General features: G+C 46.1%; 1 protein-coding gene across 2 annotated transcripts in view; it reads left to right on the top strand.

Annotated features, from left to right (window-relative positions):
- The first annotated feature begins 447 nt into the window (after positions 1-447).
- The window catches only part of ADORA2A (adenosine A2a receptor), a 35,107-nt gene continuing 20,580 nt past the window's right edge, over positions 448-14,974 (top strand). The window contains exons 1-4 of one of the 2 annotated variants that reach the window (XM_027696781.1): positions 448-692; positions 2,767-2,851; positions 3,869-3,927; positions 4,002-4,055. The gene's annotated coding sequence lies outside the window, so the exon portion shown is untranslated. Of the gene's footprint in view, positions 693-2,766; positions 2,852-3,868; positions 3,928-4,001; positions 4,056-7,509; positions 7,554-14,974 lie in introns of those variants that run through there. The other variant, XM_027696782.1, reaches the window with a different exon arrangement.

Raw genomic sequence — 14,974 nt, 5'->3', positions numbered from 1 at the left:
CTCACTCCCTCTCTGTCTCTAAAGGAGTTGGGCTGGAGAGGGACTGGGGACTTAATCTCTAGAGCAGTTCAGACTATTTAAAGCAGATGCCTAAAAATAAAATTTCCAAGTGAAAATAAAGACCAGAACACCTTAAATCTGGTTTGATCTCAGTCATCCTGGGTGGTAACTGTTTTTGAGTGTTCCTTTAGAGGTTTAATTTCAAGTGCTCTGGAATAAATTATATCCAGAGGTTTGGGTTGAGCCCCTGATTATTGTTCTGAAATACACTGGCTAGTATAGATATTTTAATTCCACCTATTTCTTACTCTTTTTTTGAGGTTTTGTGTGGTGTTTTCTGACTGTTCAGCAGTCCAGAAAAGTCTTTGTCTCGGTGATATTATTCTGCAAGACAATGTCTTGCTTCTCCTTTCTTGAGGTGAAATATTCTCCCTGAATTACAGTGGTTTAAGAAACCTCTTTCTAGTTCTCAAAATAGATTTATATCCTGTTTTTAAGCGTGGATCCTCATTTTTCATACTTCTTCTGCAAATAAATGTTTTAGAAATGTAGTGTAGTGAACTCATGTCAGAAAAGAGATGTTTTTCTTTCCTGTAGCGAGGGTGGCAGCATTTTAGAAGGGACTTTTCCACTTGGATTGAGCATTTGGAGCTCAGGACAGAGGCATCAGGCAGGACAGGGCCAGGCCTGAGGTAATGCTAGAACTGCACAGTCTGCAGAGCTGCAGCTTTTCTTTCCCATATCCCTGCTCCCCAACCAAAGTATTTTTCATGGATTGTCTTCCAAGCTCTCACTAGAGAACTTTGTTAAAAATGTGAAACAAGCTCTATAAGTGTGTTTAAGTTGAATATAATAAAATTGGTTAAATAATTGTGAAGGTCTTACTGTAATGAAAAACTGCAGTTATATGGAATAGTACAATAAAAACCTCAGAAGCAACAGCAATATAATATTCCATTGTATTAAATCACAAAAGCTAATATTGGAGTCATGGTTGTTCTGCAGTTAAATTCAATGTAGGAACTAGGTTAGCAATACAGAACTTTCAGTTAAAATTATCATAAAGGGTTTCAAAATTGCTTTAATCAGCAGAAGAGACTTGGATTATATTGTGTATGTTGCCAGGAGCTGTGTGTAGTTCTACGAAGGGCATAGACAAGAGGAGCTCATGAAGATGTGTGTTATTAGCCCACAAAATTATTTTGAAACAGAGACACTAACCATTAAAAGTTTGCTCCTTCTTTCTTAACAACTTCCCTTACTAACTGGGAAGTTAACAGCCAGCAGCTACTGGTAGGATTTCTAAAACAAGCAAACAAACAAAAAGGGACCTCAGTTCTGTGCCCTGCACATTGTTCACCCTCTCTCAGCTCCCTCACTTCATGCTGTTTTTTCAGCACTGTCCCTCCTTGGGCCCAGCATTTGTGTTCCCATTTCTTTTTCATCTTCAGTCCTAAAGGTTCAGTGAGATAGAGAGTTCTCTGAATTGGCTCGGAAAGTTGTGGTGGTGGTGTGGAAGCTCCAGTACCTTCTGTGTGAATTACTGCTCAGTGCTGCAGCCCAACACCTTGAATGGAGAAGTTGGCTAATTAGTGTCTCTATTCCTGGCACCTCAAGATTAGAACATTTATAATGCTTAATTAAATGTTTTCTGTTAGCTTCATCTCTATTAGAGGAGTTGCTTTCAAACTTCTCCCCTGCAAGTCTTTGTTGAGAAAAAAAATCTTTCCATGAATTTTTAAAAAGTAGATGAGGGACTGATGCCATCAATCCTAATCCAAGTTGAGGTTTTTATAAGTCTTTGTCTGCTATTGCCCTCTGTATCACCGTGGTTTAACTGAACCCTGTTTGTAGAACTGAATTTCTGTATATGAAATGCCCTGTTTGAAAAATACAACGTTGACTTTTAAATGTTCTTGGCCCTTCGGGATTTTCAGTTCTTTGGCACCTTCTTAATCTCATTATGAAAACAGGGTTGAACACAATAGTGTCTTATCACAGTATTTTTTCTCCTAGATACTTGCATTGATTATATAGTGTGAGGAAATATTTGTGCTTCTCTCCAGTGCTGTGCATACTCATTCCCTTGTTTATGTCCTTTTTTTAAACCATTTTAGGCTCTTTCCTCACGCCAGAAGCCTAAAAGTTAAGCTCTTAAAAATGAAAGAAACTTGAGGAGGAGACATAACAGTCTGGAGACAACTTCACTGAGCTGTTGACAATATCATATTTTTCAAAAATAAATATCCCACAGAGCACTGAAATGCCACTGTGTTGAGTTAAGGCCGAGTGTCTCCGTGGGGCCACACTCAGAGTCCATGGACTGCACTGGGGTGCAGCCCTGGGTAAAGCCTGCACTGCACAAAGCCAGGGCTGTCTCTGGAAAATCACAGCATTGGAGGGTCAGTTTTGCAGTTCAGGAGCTGCAAAACATCCTTCTGTAAAATGGCTGGTCTGACAAACTGGTGCAGTTGGATTATCATCCTTGCAGAGAAGAAATGTGTAAAAGGAAGGTTTTCTGCTGCCATTTCCCTCTTGGCCAGAGGCATTGGAGCAGGGTGCTAAAACACTAACTTGACTTTATAAACCTGAAGTTCTGTCATTTTGCACCAACATTTCCAGCACACGCTATTCTCTCACAGGGAGTGGTGGGGAGCAGGGTCAGTAGCTACTTTTTGTCTCCAATTTGTGTTGTGACAAAGCTTGGTTATCCACAATGTGTATTTTGTCAAGTTGAACAGAGGTTGCCCTCTCACTGCTCCTCAGACTAAAATGAGAATAGTGCAAGTGAAGAAGAATCAACTGACTTCTCTGGGCTCTGCGACTCCAACAGTTCATTTATTGTGTAAAGGTAAGTTCTATATATTTTAGCTGTTGCTCTGCAGCTCCCACATGATGATTCATGCTACCAGTTTTTCTTCTATTAATAGTTTATAGAGAGTGCTTAAATTTAGATTGAATTCCATCTCCTAGTCTGTCATGCTGAATAGCAGTGAGAGAAATGTAGCCACGGTCTGTTTGGGCAGTGCCTTTTACGGACAGTGTTCAACTCCTGACATGAAATTACTGAAAATCCTTCCTTTGTTCCTGACCCAAGTGCAAATGGCAGGATTCAAACAGTGCTGGGGATATGGTTTGCATTTCCCTGTGAGGACAAATCTTACCTTGACTTTAGCTTCTTTTCCTTGAGCCTGGGTGAAAGCTGAACTCCTCCTGTGCTGGAATTGAACAGTTTGTGTGAAGGCTTCAGTCTTTGACACAGGGGAGTGTCCTTCATTATGATGTTGGCCATGGGCATTTCCAGCAAGATTTTGCATGTGTAACTTTGTTAAAGGAGACACCCTTCAGAAAATCTAGCTTCTTTTCCCAATGTTGATTTTAAAAATGCTATCAAATATTTTATGTTGAACAATGACAGAGAAATAATTGTGTGTATATATATATATACACACACATATGGATTTTTATTTTTATATATATATATATGTCTTTAATGTTGAAGGATTTGCTGGTGTTTCCAAAGGACTCAAGTAACCTTGCCCTCATCCCTTCCCTTAGACTTACACAGTTTTGCATTGCCTTGATTCAGGCAGTATTTGTGGGAATGAGATTACATACAAGTCAGAACACACCATTTTAAGTGTCCTGCTTAACAACATTAGACATATGTGCTAATGCAATACTCAATTTGATGCTTTTTTGCAAAATATGCACCCCTTAAATGCAATTTTGCACATACCAGATATTTCAGTCTGGGTAGAAAGAAAAGTTTCACGACAAAGAACAGCTCCAAAACTAATACTGTGTTAATCACTTCCTTAAGACAGAAATAATTTTTCTATTTAAAAAAACACATTAATTCTTCCAGATTATGTTCTAGGCAAACTCATCATTTTCAGCCCTTCACGTGGAAGCCTCAGTGCCTAGGTATGATTTTCTGCTTACCAGGGTGGCAGGGTGATTTCGGTTACTGTTGTTATGAGTGTGTTCTGTGTTTGCAGTGGCATCACTGACGTGCCCAGGCTGTTGCTCGTGCAGAGTCACCAAAGAGAAGGGTGAGTTTCTCGATAGGTCTCAAGCGTGAGTTTTTTTATTTACTTTGCTCTCACCTTTTTGAAGGAAGCATTTCAAGGGTTATTCTGGACAGGCTTTCTAGAGTTTACTCCTTGAGCTCAGTTACTAAGTCTGAGAAGTGCAAATAGACCCTTATCACTACTTTTCAGCTGCCCAAAATGCAGGAGTTCGGCTTGTTCATTTAGATAGTGAACAGTGTGTTACTGCAGCTCTGCTTTTCAGGAATAAGAAAGCCCTTCCTGGCTCCACATGGGAGAATTTCTTTCCTTGCAGTGCTGGACTTCTTTGAGTTCACAGCCAGCTCTGAGTGTGCGGCAGTACCTTCCCATGGCTGTGGAGGCTGCTGGAAGCTGTTCAGGTTCCAGGTGGTTTCAGTCTTTCTCTTCATGGAGTCCCTTCTCAAAGTGTGCCTGGCCACAGCAGTCACAGTAATGCCAGTTTATTCTTCATGAGTGACTAAGGGAAGGGAAGGTAACATTCTCTTGTGCTGCCGCCCCTGCATATATTATAAAAACAAAGAAAAAATATAAAAGCTGATTGTATTCCTTACTGTCAATTTACTGTCGTTGTTGGCCACTGGTAAAGGGAGGGCACAAGGTAAGGACAATACACACTGAATATGCACAAGAAGAAATGTGATCTGATACTTGACAGGGATAATGGCATAAAGCCAACAGAAAGCCAATTAATTTTTTAGTTCAAAAGAAAGGCAACGGATCTCTTCAGATCTTACTACAGTAATGGAAGTTATCCTATCCAACTGCTGAATAGGACATAAAACAACAGCTGCTCCTTGTAAGCATATTTACTTGTGCAGAGGTGAGAAATGAGCATGCAGAAATCACAGAAGATCTGGCTCGGTTGCTCTGGGAGGTGTCAATAGTGATTTTTAACATCTTGAAACATTGCAGAATTCCCAACTGCACAGAGGACATCAGTAGGTGACAATGGGGATCTGATGTGCCATCCAAACTGGAATGGCTGGTGAGGGAAGGAACCTGTGGTTTGGTGTTTCTGGTAGTGGTATTAGAATGCTCCTATGGGAAAAAAAGCAATTTCTAAGAAACATTGTAAGCTGGTCAGGGGGCTAGTCCTGTGAAAGTACTCAGACATTTGCTTTGGATCTTCTGTGACTTGCTGATTTAAAAAAAAAATCAACAGTGTACATCAATCTTAAAACTGGTCAGCTGCAAAAATCAGAGAGTTACAACTGGGAAAAGAAACATCCAGTGAAGCATTTCTGGGGTCCTTCAAAGATACAGTGATCAACATCTGTGATATGGGAAACTTGTAAGATGATGTGTTGAGGATGGGACCTGACAGCTTAATAAAGGGAGTTGACTGAAACAGCTTTGGGTATAATATATTCAGGAATAAAATCATATTTAGAAACTGTATCCCTGCTCCTTAAAAGTATTTGGAGTCGGAGCTTTCATTGATTTCAGTGGGAGAGAGTCATTTGGCCCAGATCCTCAAAGATAAGAGGCACCTCTACAATACAGGAAACACTGCCCTGGAGAGGAGCAACACAGAGCAGAGCCAGCAGAGCCTGGCAGGCAGCTGATTGTGAGCTGCCCCTTTAGTCCAAAAACAATTGCACAGCATAAAATTTCATGGAGTATCAACTAGGAGTGGGAAAACACTGTCTTGTACTACAGGGCACATGTGAGACCATTACACCAACAGTGCCTGAGTCCTACTGTCAGCATTTTTCAAAAAGCTCTGGTAAACTTCATGTAGGCAGGTGGCATTTCTAAAGCTGTCGTTTATGCAGCATGTTTTGATGAAGCTCCTAAATTTCTCGCAGTCTCCTGCTTTTGCTTTTTTCTCTTGACTTGGCTAGTCAATATATGTGTTCCTTAAAACCATTACATGTCACTGTGTGGTAAATTACTCCAGCCTTTTCTGTAACTTCCTGGGAAAAATGACTTTTCTTTTTCTCCCGGGAGGATTCCCATTGTGTTTGGAGCAGCGCTCTGGCCTCCACTCCGCTCTGTAGTTCTCAGCTGTGTGGCTGAGGCAGCCCATGTACCATCCTGCCTCCTTCCCAGCTGGATGAGAGTGCAGGGAAGGACAGCTCAGGTGCCAGGTGCTGCTGCCAGGGCTAAATTTTTAATGCTTAGATGCTCATGGGTTTTGATCTTGGTGCTGAAGGGGCTGATGCCAGTTCTGCTGTTTCTTTCCTACTGTCTTGTTATACTGAAGTAAGGTAAAGCATTGTCTGTGCTTTTGCTGTTGGGAAAGGCTGGGTAAGCTGGTGCTGGGGGTCAGCAAATGTGGGAATGCTTCTGGCCAAGGTGATGTGAGCAAACTCTCTCTGCGGTGGGGAAACTTGTTGCATGGCACAAGAATCCAAGATGTGGCAGTCCCTGCACAGAGGGGCCTGGGCTGGCTGTCAGTGAGATGGATCAGTTTGTCATAGGCTGGGACCTGCCACGGGGTTGGTGGGAAGTGTGGAGTCACCCTGATGGTTTTCCCTGTTTGCAATGCCCACCCAGTAGGAGCATGTAGATAAATTGCATGCTAAGATGTGAAGCTGAAAAATAGAAAACTTAGAAGATATCCACAAAGAGCAGCAAGATCAAATTCTTGGGAGGTTCTCTCCCTGCTTCAGAGTTGCTGTGAGATGAGTCACGGCTGTCCCCAAGTCTGCTCCTTGGAGGAGCAGGAGCTGGCCGGGGACACTGCGGGCAGGAAATGTGCGTGTGTGCTGGTGGGATCCACAACTGCCTCCCCGGTGGGAATGTGAAACTTCTGTCAGGTATTTAATATCTCTACAGAGGACTCTTAAACACTTCCAGAGCAGTATTGCACGGGGGCTCCTTTCCGGAGGTAGTAATGGCAGTTGGGCAGAGAAGAAAGTGAAGTTTCTGTGTGTGTGTGCCGAGCTCTGCCCCGCTGTCCCCCGTAGCACTGCACTGTGCCACCACAGCCTTGTGTGGTAGAGCTGCACGCTTCGCCTCGCTGGGTGGGTTTTCCAGCCTGGAAAGAAGTAGATGCTTAAAACAATGTAGAGAGAAAGCCCTCCTCTCTTTTCCTTTCTTCTCCTCTCCTTTCTTTCCTCCTTTCATTGTATGCAGATCAAGCCCAGTCAAAGCCCGCTTCGGTCACTCGCAGGTCCCTCACGGACGAGCGAGGACTCTTCAGCGAGTGTCCGTCTCTCCTCCAGCCGCGATGCTGCTCCGGGCTGGCCGTGCTGGCGCCGAGCCCCGCGGTGCCCGCTCGCCGCCGGCCGCCAGGTAAAGCTACGGGGCTACCGGGAGCGGGAGCACGGGAGCAGGGCCGGGAGCGGGGGTCGGCCTGTCCCCGTCCCTGTCCCCGCCGCGCCCGCCCCGCGCCGCCGGTGCCGCCCTGCAGGGGGAGCCGCGGGCCCCGCGTCCTGCGGCGGGGGAGGGAGCGGAGCGGGGCGGCCGCGGGGCAGCGCCGGCACCGACACACGGCTCCCGCGGCGGCCGGAGAGGAGCGGACCCCGAGCGCAGGTGGGTGATGCCGGCGGGGCCGCGGGGAGGGCGGCGGGTTCCCCGTGTGCAGCTCCCGGGGCGGAGCGGGACCCCCCGGCCGGGGCGGGCTGCGGGGCTCGTCCCGCTGGAGCATCCCGAGCGCGGCGGTCCCCGCTCCCGGAGCCGCGGTGGGCGGCTCGGCTTCCCCCTGCGGCGTTCTCGGCAGCCCCGGTCCCTGTCCTGCCTCTCCCGCGAATTTCAAAAGTGGCCGCCGCTGCCCTCTCGGTGCTGCCGAGCCCCCAGCCCCAAGATGGGGCGATTTTGCCTTGCCACCGCTTTCTCCTGCGCCGGCTCGGATGGCTTTTTCCCCTGTGGAGCCGGTGCTTTGCACTCAGTGCTGATTCCCAATTGTCAGTCCCTCGACACACCCCCGCGCTCCAAGATGTTTGCTCCGTGGATCTTCCCTCAAACATCAGGTGCTGGACTTTGCCTCCCTGCACCCAGTCCTCCTGCAGCTCTTCGGCTGATATTTGTGCTTAATCATAAAATAGTGATTCCGCAGGAGCACCCTGCATCGTGTAAACTTCTCTGAAGTGTTTCCGAAGGAGGTTTCTATGCATTTCACAGTCGTGTTAAGGGGAAAAGGGCACTGAAAAGGTGGCGTTAAACCTGTGCGCAGTCTGATCCCATTCCTTGCCCCCGAAAGCCCCGACCTTGCCTTATCGCTGCCAAGCGGCTGAAAGTTCTGAGCGGAGTCCCTTTGGCTGTGCCCGGGAGCTCTCAGCGTTGGTACCCAGTGAGCTGCCCGTCACAGGGGGGCCCGGGATCCCTGTTCTGGGGGGAGAGGGCGGGTGAAGGACAGCGAAACAGGCTGCAAGGTGCCGGTTGTCTCCGGAGCTGTTGGGAGGATGTGTGGAGAAGGCTTTCTGCCCTGGTACACAGGTTCTGGAGCCCTGCGGGGTGAGCTGCCCCCAGGGAGGTGCCCGCAGCCCATCCCGGACGGGAGCAAGAGGCAGCAGGTGCGTTCCCGCTGTGTCAGTGCTGGCGTGTGGTGCCCTCACCGGGGATGCTCCTGGGAAGAGATTTTTCTGCACGGCCGTTTGTGTGGTCTAACAGTCGCCCAGGGGCACCACGGCTGCTTTAATGCTCTTTTATGCCCTGGTGCAGTATGAGTTTGGGGTGCCTCGAATGCAGGGGTACTGCAGGCTTTGTTATAGCTTGAAAGTAGCAAAGGTGGTTGAGCACCCTCTTCCAAAACTGCCTGGGGCAGTGACCCGCAGAGAGACGGGAAGGGTTAACTTAAAGAGAACAACATGACTCACTTGGTAAATAGAGTCAATAGAATTGCCGTAACTATTTAAAATTATTTTCCTAAGCAGATGGCCAACTATTAGATCACTCGATCTTTGGATGTATTTGTTTTCAGGTTCCTTATCAGGCTGGTAAGTCTCAGACACGTGTAACTCAAGAACTGGAGTAATTGATAAATTCGTTCTTCTGCAGAAGCGAAACTAACAGAGAGAAGGGCCGGTGTTAGAGAGCTCCTGCTGTTAGAGAGACACCCCCACAGCCTATTGCCCAAGTGAAGTAGAAAAAGATTAGATAAAGTGACCATCAGGGATGCGGGAAATATTTGAATTGAATTAGATCTCTGGAGGAGATACCTTATTTCGAATCTCAATAAAAAAAGTCAATATAAATGTAATCACATATCACAAAAACCTATGGAAATGAAATCCTTTCTAATATGGCAAATGGATTAAGTTCTGAATTAACCAGGAGAGCTGTGAACCTCTGAATTTGTAGAGAAAACATGTGGGTACAAACTGCAAACATGTATGTGTGTATATAAAATAGAAATGACCTATTCTAGGGTGTGAAAAAAAAAGGCAGCAGGTCTTTTTAATGCTGTTCACGTGGGACGTTTGTAATTTTCACACGCACATAATCTGTCTCTTCCCATATGTATTTTTATACATAAAAAATAGAATGGGCATCACCCTATACCAGGTCAGGGGATGTTGGCCCAGTAATGATATTTTTAGCCTCAGTCCTTCTATCAGTGAGTTCAAAAGGCACTGAAGCTCTCTGAGCTGGAAAGCCTCCTGCCAGGTCTCCCATGTTTGCATTTCTGTTTTTGCTAATATTTTAATAGGATGTTTCCATAAGGGCTGCTGGTGCTACTGCGTTTGGATGTAATCAACTTTGGAAAGCTATTCATCTTTCTTGTTTAATCTTCAATAATGGATTTCACGTAGAGCCATGTGGTTAAGCCCTCTTAAGAACTACTGGGGAAGGCTCAGCCCAGCAGAAGGTTTGGAGGTACTGCTTTGAATCTTCACTCTTCCTTTCAGTCCTGTCTCTCTATAGGGTCCAGTCCCCCTTTGGTCTTGAGCCTGGATGCTTTTCCATCTTGTGTGGAGGGAAAACCTCCCCCTTTACCACTTCCTTTCTGTCTGTGTGACTGACTGATGGCTGCATGATTTCTTGTCTATACAGGATGTTTAAGATTTTGCAGATTTTCCACCATTTTCACTGTGCTTCAGCTCTTCGCTTTCGTTTGACATTTCCGCCCACACGAGAGGGGACAAGGTAAAATGTGGCAAAGCTCTCTGACTTCTGCTCAGCTGTGACTGAAGTTTTTTCCATATGAAAGCTGGTGTCATCATCTCTGCTCATGTCCTGCAAAGTTTGTTCTTATCTTCAGTTTGAACAGTTTTCAGGTCTTCTTGTTCACTGTCTCATTTGATGTGGATGGTGACTAACTCTCTTCTTTATTGTGTGATTTTCATCTGAAAATGGAGATGGGCTATTAAACCTTAATTTTTTTTTGTTGGACTCTGAAGTAAAAGCCAGGAAAGAGATCTTGAGTTATGTGTCAAGGAATTAGGTAGGATTCTCACAAGTCAATGGAGGATTACTCCCTTGCGTTGGGTATTTAGGACCAGAAAGCTTGGTTGCTTCATGGACCACCTTCAGGTTTTGCATCAATGCACCTGAACAGCCTCGGTGAAGCTACTTGAACACAACAGCACCAGTTCCTTGCCTCTCTGCTCATTTTAGAAATGCAGAGAAAGCTGCCTACTTAATGAGATGCTTTTGTAGCTGAATATTGAGGGCTGGTCTGTTAGGAGGTAAAGAACTGGCAGCATTCTGCCTTGGGAGGGTAGGAGGGTCTGGGCACATACACAGGTGATTTAGCCTCTTAAGGCTTCAGTTCTCTCTTAGAGTCATAAGATGCCTCTCCCATCACAAAGGTTGCATCTGTATCAGGAATAATTACTGGTTGTATTCCACTTTTTTTTTCTGCAGTAAATCTCTGTAGATCAGAATGGACAGATGGCACATGCAATTCTAAATTATGGAAAATATCCTGGGGAGGCACTTTGAGGTCATCTGATCCAGGCCTCTGCCCAAAGGCAGGATCAGCCCTGCTTTTGCCATTCCTGACATCTCTTTCTCCATCCTGCTCCTAAAGACCTGCCGTGGAGGTTCTCTACTTTCCTGGCGAGCAGGACACCCCCTGATGCCCAGCTTAAACCTCCTCTGCTCTCACTCATTCCTCATCTTGACCACAGTGGGCGACCCACAGATGATCCGCAAAGAGTATTTCTGAGTGCTTCAGCAAGTGCAGGTGTTTGGGAAATGTGAGTGAGTGAAGGTAGGATCTCTTTTACTCCTCAATCTGTGTTCTGCAAGGAGCAAATCACCCAAAACCTGGCTACCTTGTGCCTGGTGTGGCTGGAGAGCTGCAGTGGCACGGGAGGGATGGGGTAGGTAGGCTGTGCCACAGCTGCATATGGGGATGCAGTTGCAAAGTTAGGATCAAGTTGTTCTGGGGAAAGGATGCTTTTCATCTTTGGGCCTGTTGGTAGCATAAAATACAATGTACCTCATGTACAGGGCATGCAAATGCCATTGCAGAAGATATGCAAAAGCAGTCCTGGGGCCTCCTTGCCCACAAAGCAGCAATAAATCTAGTGTCAGGAAGGCTGTGCTTGAAATTTTACTTATATTTTGGGGCTCTTGCTGATGTGGATTTGATTTTTATTTTATTTTTGATTTTGATTTTATTTTTTGAAAATTTTCACATTTCAAGCCCAAAGAAGTAATTTGTTACCACTACAAATGCAGCTGTGCAAGGCAGGATTTGAAAAGAAATGACAGCTACAAGACAAATTGTATTTATCTTAGATGGCAAGTCAGGGGTCGCATGCAGTAGGTTTATCACTATCTGACAGGTAACAAGATAAACTCCAGGTGTTACATAGGGATGTGGAAAAACCTGAAACAGGAATAAAGATACTTTACAAAGCATTTTTAGGGAGCATTTGCAAACAATGCATCTGAGACAATGGAGAAGTTAGTGGGGAGGGAAACTTCTTCCAGGGATGGTTTGAGCCAGGAACAGGGGGAGGGAAAGGCATATACAGAGGATGAGGGAATCTTCCTGTCCCTCTCTGATACAGGGAGAGGAAAGGGGGGTTTCCTTAAGCTTTGGAGACGTGACAGATGTCATGCTGGGCTCCTGTCTGTATGTTGATTAGAAGTTGTGATTGCACTGGGTTCCAGGAGGGAAGGCACTCAGGCATTCTCGACCTTGCAGATTGGGGCTGTTTTATCTGCCGGCGGCTGAGATACGGCATTCCCTGGCTCCCTGTCCCCTGGCAATCCCTGGCTCCCTGTCCCCTGGCAATCCCTGACTCCCTGTCCCCTGGCATTCCCTGGCTCCCTGTCCCCTGTGTTTGTCCCAGGTGACTCTTGCAGTGACAGTTGTGGCCCCTTGTTCAGCAGCTCTCCAAGATCTCAGAGTCTCCTCCATTTTTCTCCTGGTTTTGCTTTGTTGGACATACCTTGTTTTGAGTTTGTGTTCTCCTTTTACTTCTTGTCTTCCCTTTTTTCCTCACCTTTTTTTTTCTTCCTAGGGCAGCAGAATTGTTTCTGCTCTCTTTGCCTGTTCTGTAATGTTGCTCTGTTACCCAAATCCCCCCCTTCATGTACTGGGAAAGTCCTCTGCAAACTGACCTATCGTTTTGGCTATTGAGTTTTCCCCAGAATAGCATTGTCAGACCCTGGTATGAATCACTTGTTGAGGTTAAGGAGTTAAAGGAAGTGGGCTGTTAAATACCATGTTCTGTGGTGGTAACAGCTTTGGTTTCAGTATGAGATCCAAATACTTGGGCACAGACTGGGATTTTCCATAGGAAACATTCCCCAGGATAAAAGACAGCTAAGAGGTATGTGGCTTTTTAATAAGATCTTCAGAAGAGAGGCACGTGATTGAAGTTGATTTGAATAATTAGAGTTTCCACAGACGTCCAATCCACAGATCAGTGCCCAGGTTCAATGGGACCATGGAAAATCACATCACACTGACCTGGGCTGGCACCAGCACCATTACAGCTCCTGGAGCATCTCTGGGGAAGCATGATGACTTTTAAAAATGTTCTGCAGCCTGGATTTTGGCAAAAAATGACATGTGCTAATGACTACCTAGTCAGGGAGAGTCTGGAATTACTTCTGTCAGTCCCAAAAGTCAGACCTTTGTAGCTGAACCTGTTAAAACTGAGGCACCTAACTTTGTCAAACACCTAAAAAACATTAATGTTTTCATTTATGTCATCCTGGGTCTTGTGAAATGTTGATCCAAACTCTGCTTGACCATTTTGATTAGTTTAGGGCTATAACATGGGTAGGCATAGAGGATTCTGGGGATTTGATGGAGTTATGTGATTCTTTTTCTCTGATACAGTTGAATGGTGCCAGCTCTTGCAGGATGTAGAAAGGTGAGAAGGTGTATTCATGGGCTGAAAATTGGAAAGAGGATTCATTGACAGTTTTTTTTAACTTTCCTACATCATTCCTAAAGGGGAATCTTCCCCCACATAGCCACAGTACAGCCCAGCTGTCTGATTGCAGCAGAAAAGAGGTGGACACAGTCCACTTGGGAGAAACTGTTCTGGGCATCTCCCTGGGATCCATCTCTGCTTGACTAACATCTTTTGAGTTTGAAGTCAAATGCCACGGTCCCTAAGGAATTTGTCTTGGGAGTCTGTTTTGGCTTATCCTTGTTTGGCAAGGTGTGAGGATCGTGGTTGTCATGCATTTGAGAAACGATTGCAGGTTTCTTTACAGCTGGAGCTTTTTTATGATGTCTTGTTGTGCAGAAACTGTAAAAATCTGAAGTTTTCATAGGACAGAAGGGCCACTTCTGAGGGTGGTGGAGGTGTCTCTGCTGGCAAGTCCAGGAAAATGTTTTCTGAAGCGATTTATGAATGGCTACTGGTTTTCCAGTGTGGTGGTTTGATGTAGGAGAGACACCAATGATGAGGGATGTCATTCCCTCAGCAGTTGCAGCTGTCAGAGCAGGAAGCAGGGAGAGGTACCAGGCTGTCACTGTAGCGGATGTGCTCTTACCACAGCACAAGGACTTAGGAAATGAAGAAAGACTTAAAGTCCTCAGAGCAGCAGCTAAACACTGAGGCTCTGGGATCACTGAGCAGTGACACTGGAGAGTTCTTAATAAATTGGATTATAATCATAGACTTGGGGGCAAAAAAGAAGTCCCTTTGAGAACCTCTAAAAAGGCTTGTGTTGGTGTGGCTTCTTGTGATAGTGAAAGTGCAAGTCACCTCCCAAGAGTGACAGCAGTGTGGTGCAAGCCATGGCAAAGAGCAGAGGGAGTGACAAAGGAAGGGCATGTGGCCTCAAGGCATCATCAGAGCATCAACTCCTCCTTATCCACAGAGGGTGGCAGAGTCCTAAAAATGTCTTAAATAGTTTTGAGACTAAGACAGAAAACACCAACAGAATGATGAGGCGAGACACCGAGCAAATAAACGTGAGCAAGTCAGGATAAGTATCTGAAAAAATGGAAACAAACTAAGGAGGCAGAAGATTTGTTATTGTGGCTTTTGCCTGCTTTTGGGATGAGCACACACCCCACCAGCATTGTCACTGTCTAAATCCTTTTTCACTGGCAGCTGATTGACAAACATGTGAAGTGAGTTGTGTAAAAGGTGCTGGTGCCCAGCCTGGGGGTGCAAAAGGGGCCAGGGCACCCCCTGGGACATGGGAGGAAGCAGGGGTCTTGTGCTGGCTGAAAAATCAGCCTGTTCTACAAGGCACAGGGAGCACGGGGTCGATCTCTGTGGCTGAGCCAGCAGTGAACAGCCCTACAGAGCAAACAGCAGTCCCTGGGCTGAGGGGCAGAGGGTGGGGGAGCACTGGGGGGTTTGGGTGGGCTCTGCTCCGTGTCAGCAGGACGGGCTCTGTGGAGCTCGGGCTGAGCTGTGTCACTGCTTAAACTGATCAAAGAAGGCAGCAAGTCAGGGAGGAAGGATGAGATGAGCTGTGTTAGCAACCCAATGGAGGCCTGAGTGGTGCCTGTGGGTGGGTGTGAGTCAAACTGCTTGGGTGGTAATGGGAGCTTCACGGTGGGTCCTCAGGAACAACCCCTG

This window comes from Neopelma chrysocephalum, unplaced genomic scaffold (genome assembly GCF_003984885.1).
Source record: "Neopelma chrysocephalum unplaced genomic scaffold, ASM398488v2 Primary Assembly neopelma1_116, whole genome shotgun sequence".
NCBI classification, from domain to species: Eukaryota; Metazoa; Chordata; class Aves; order Passeriformes; family Pipridae; genus Neopelma; species Neopelma chrysocephalum.
This window is presented reverse-complemented; position numbering and strand designations above follow the sequence as displayed.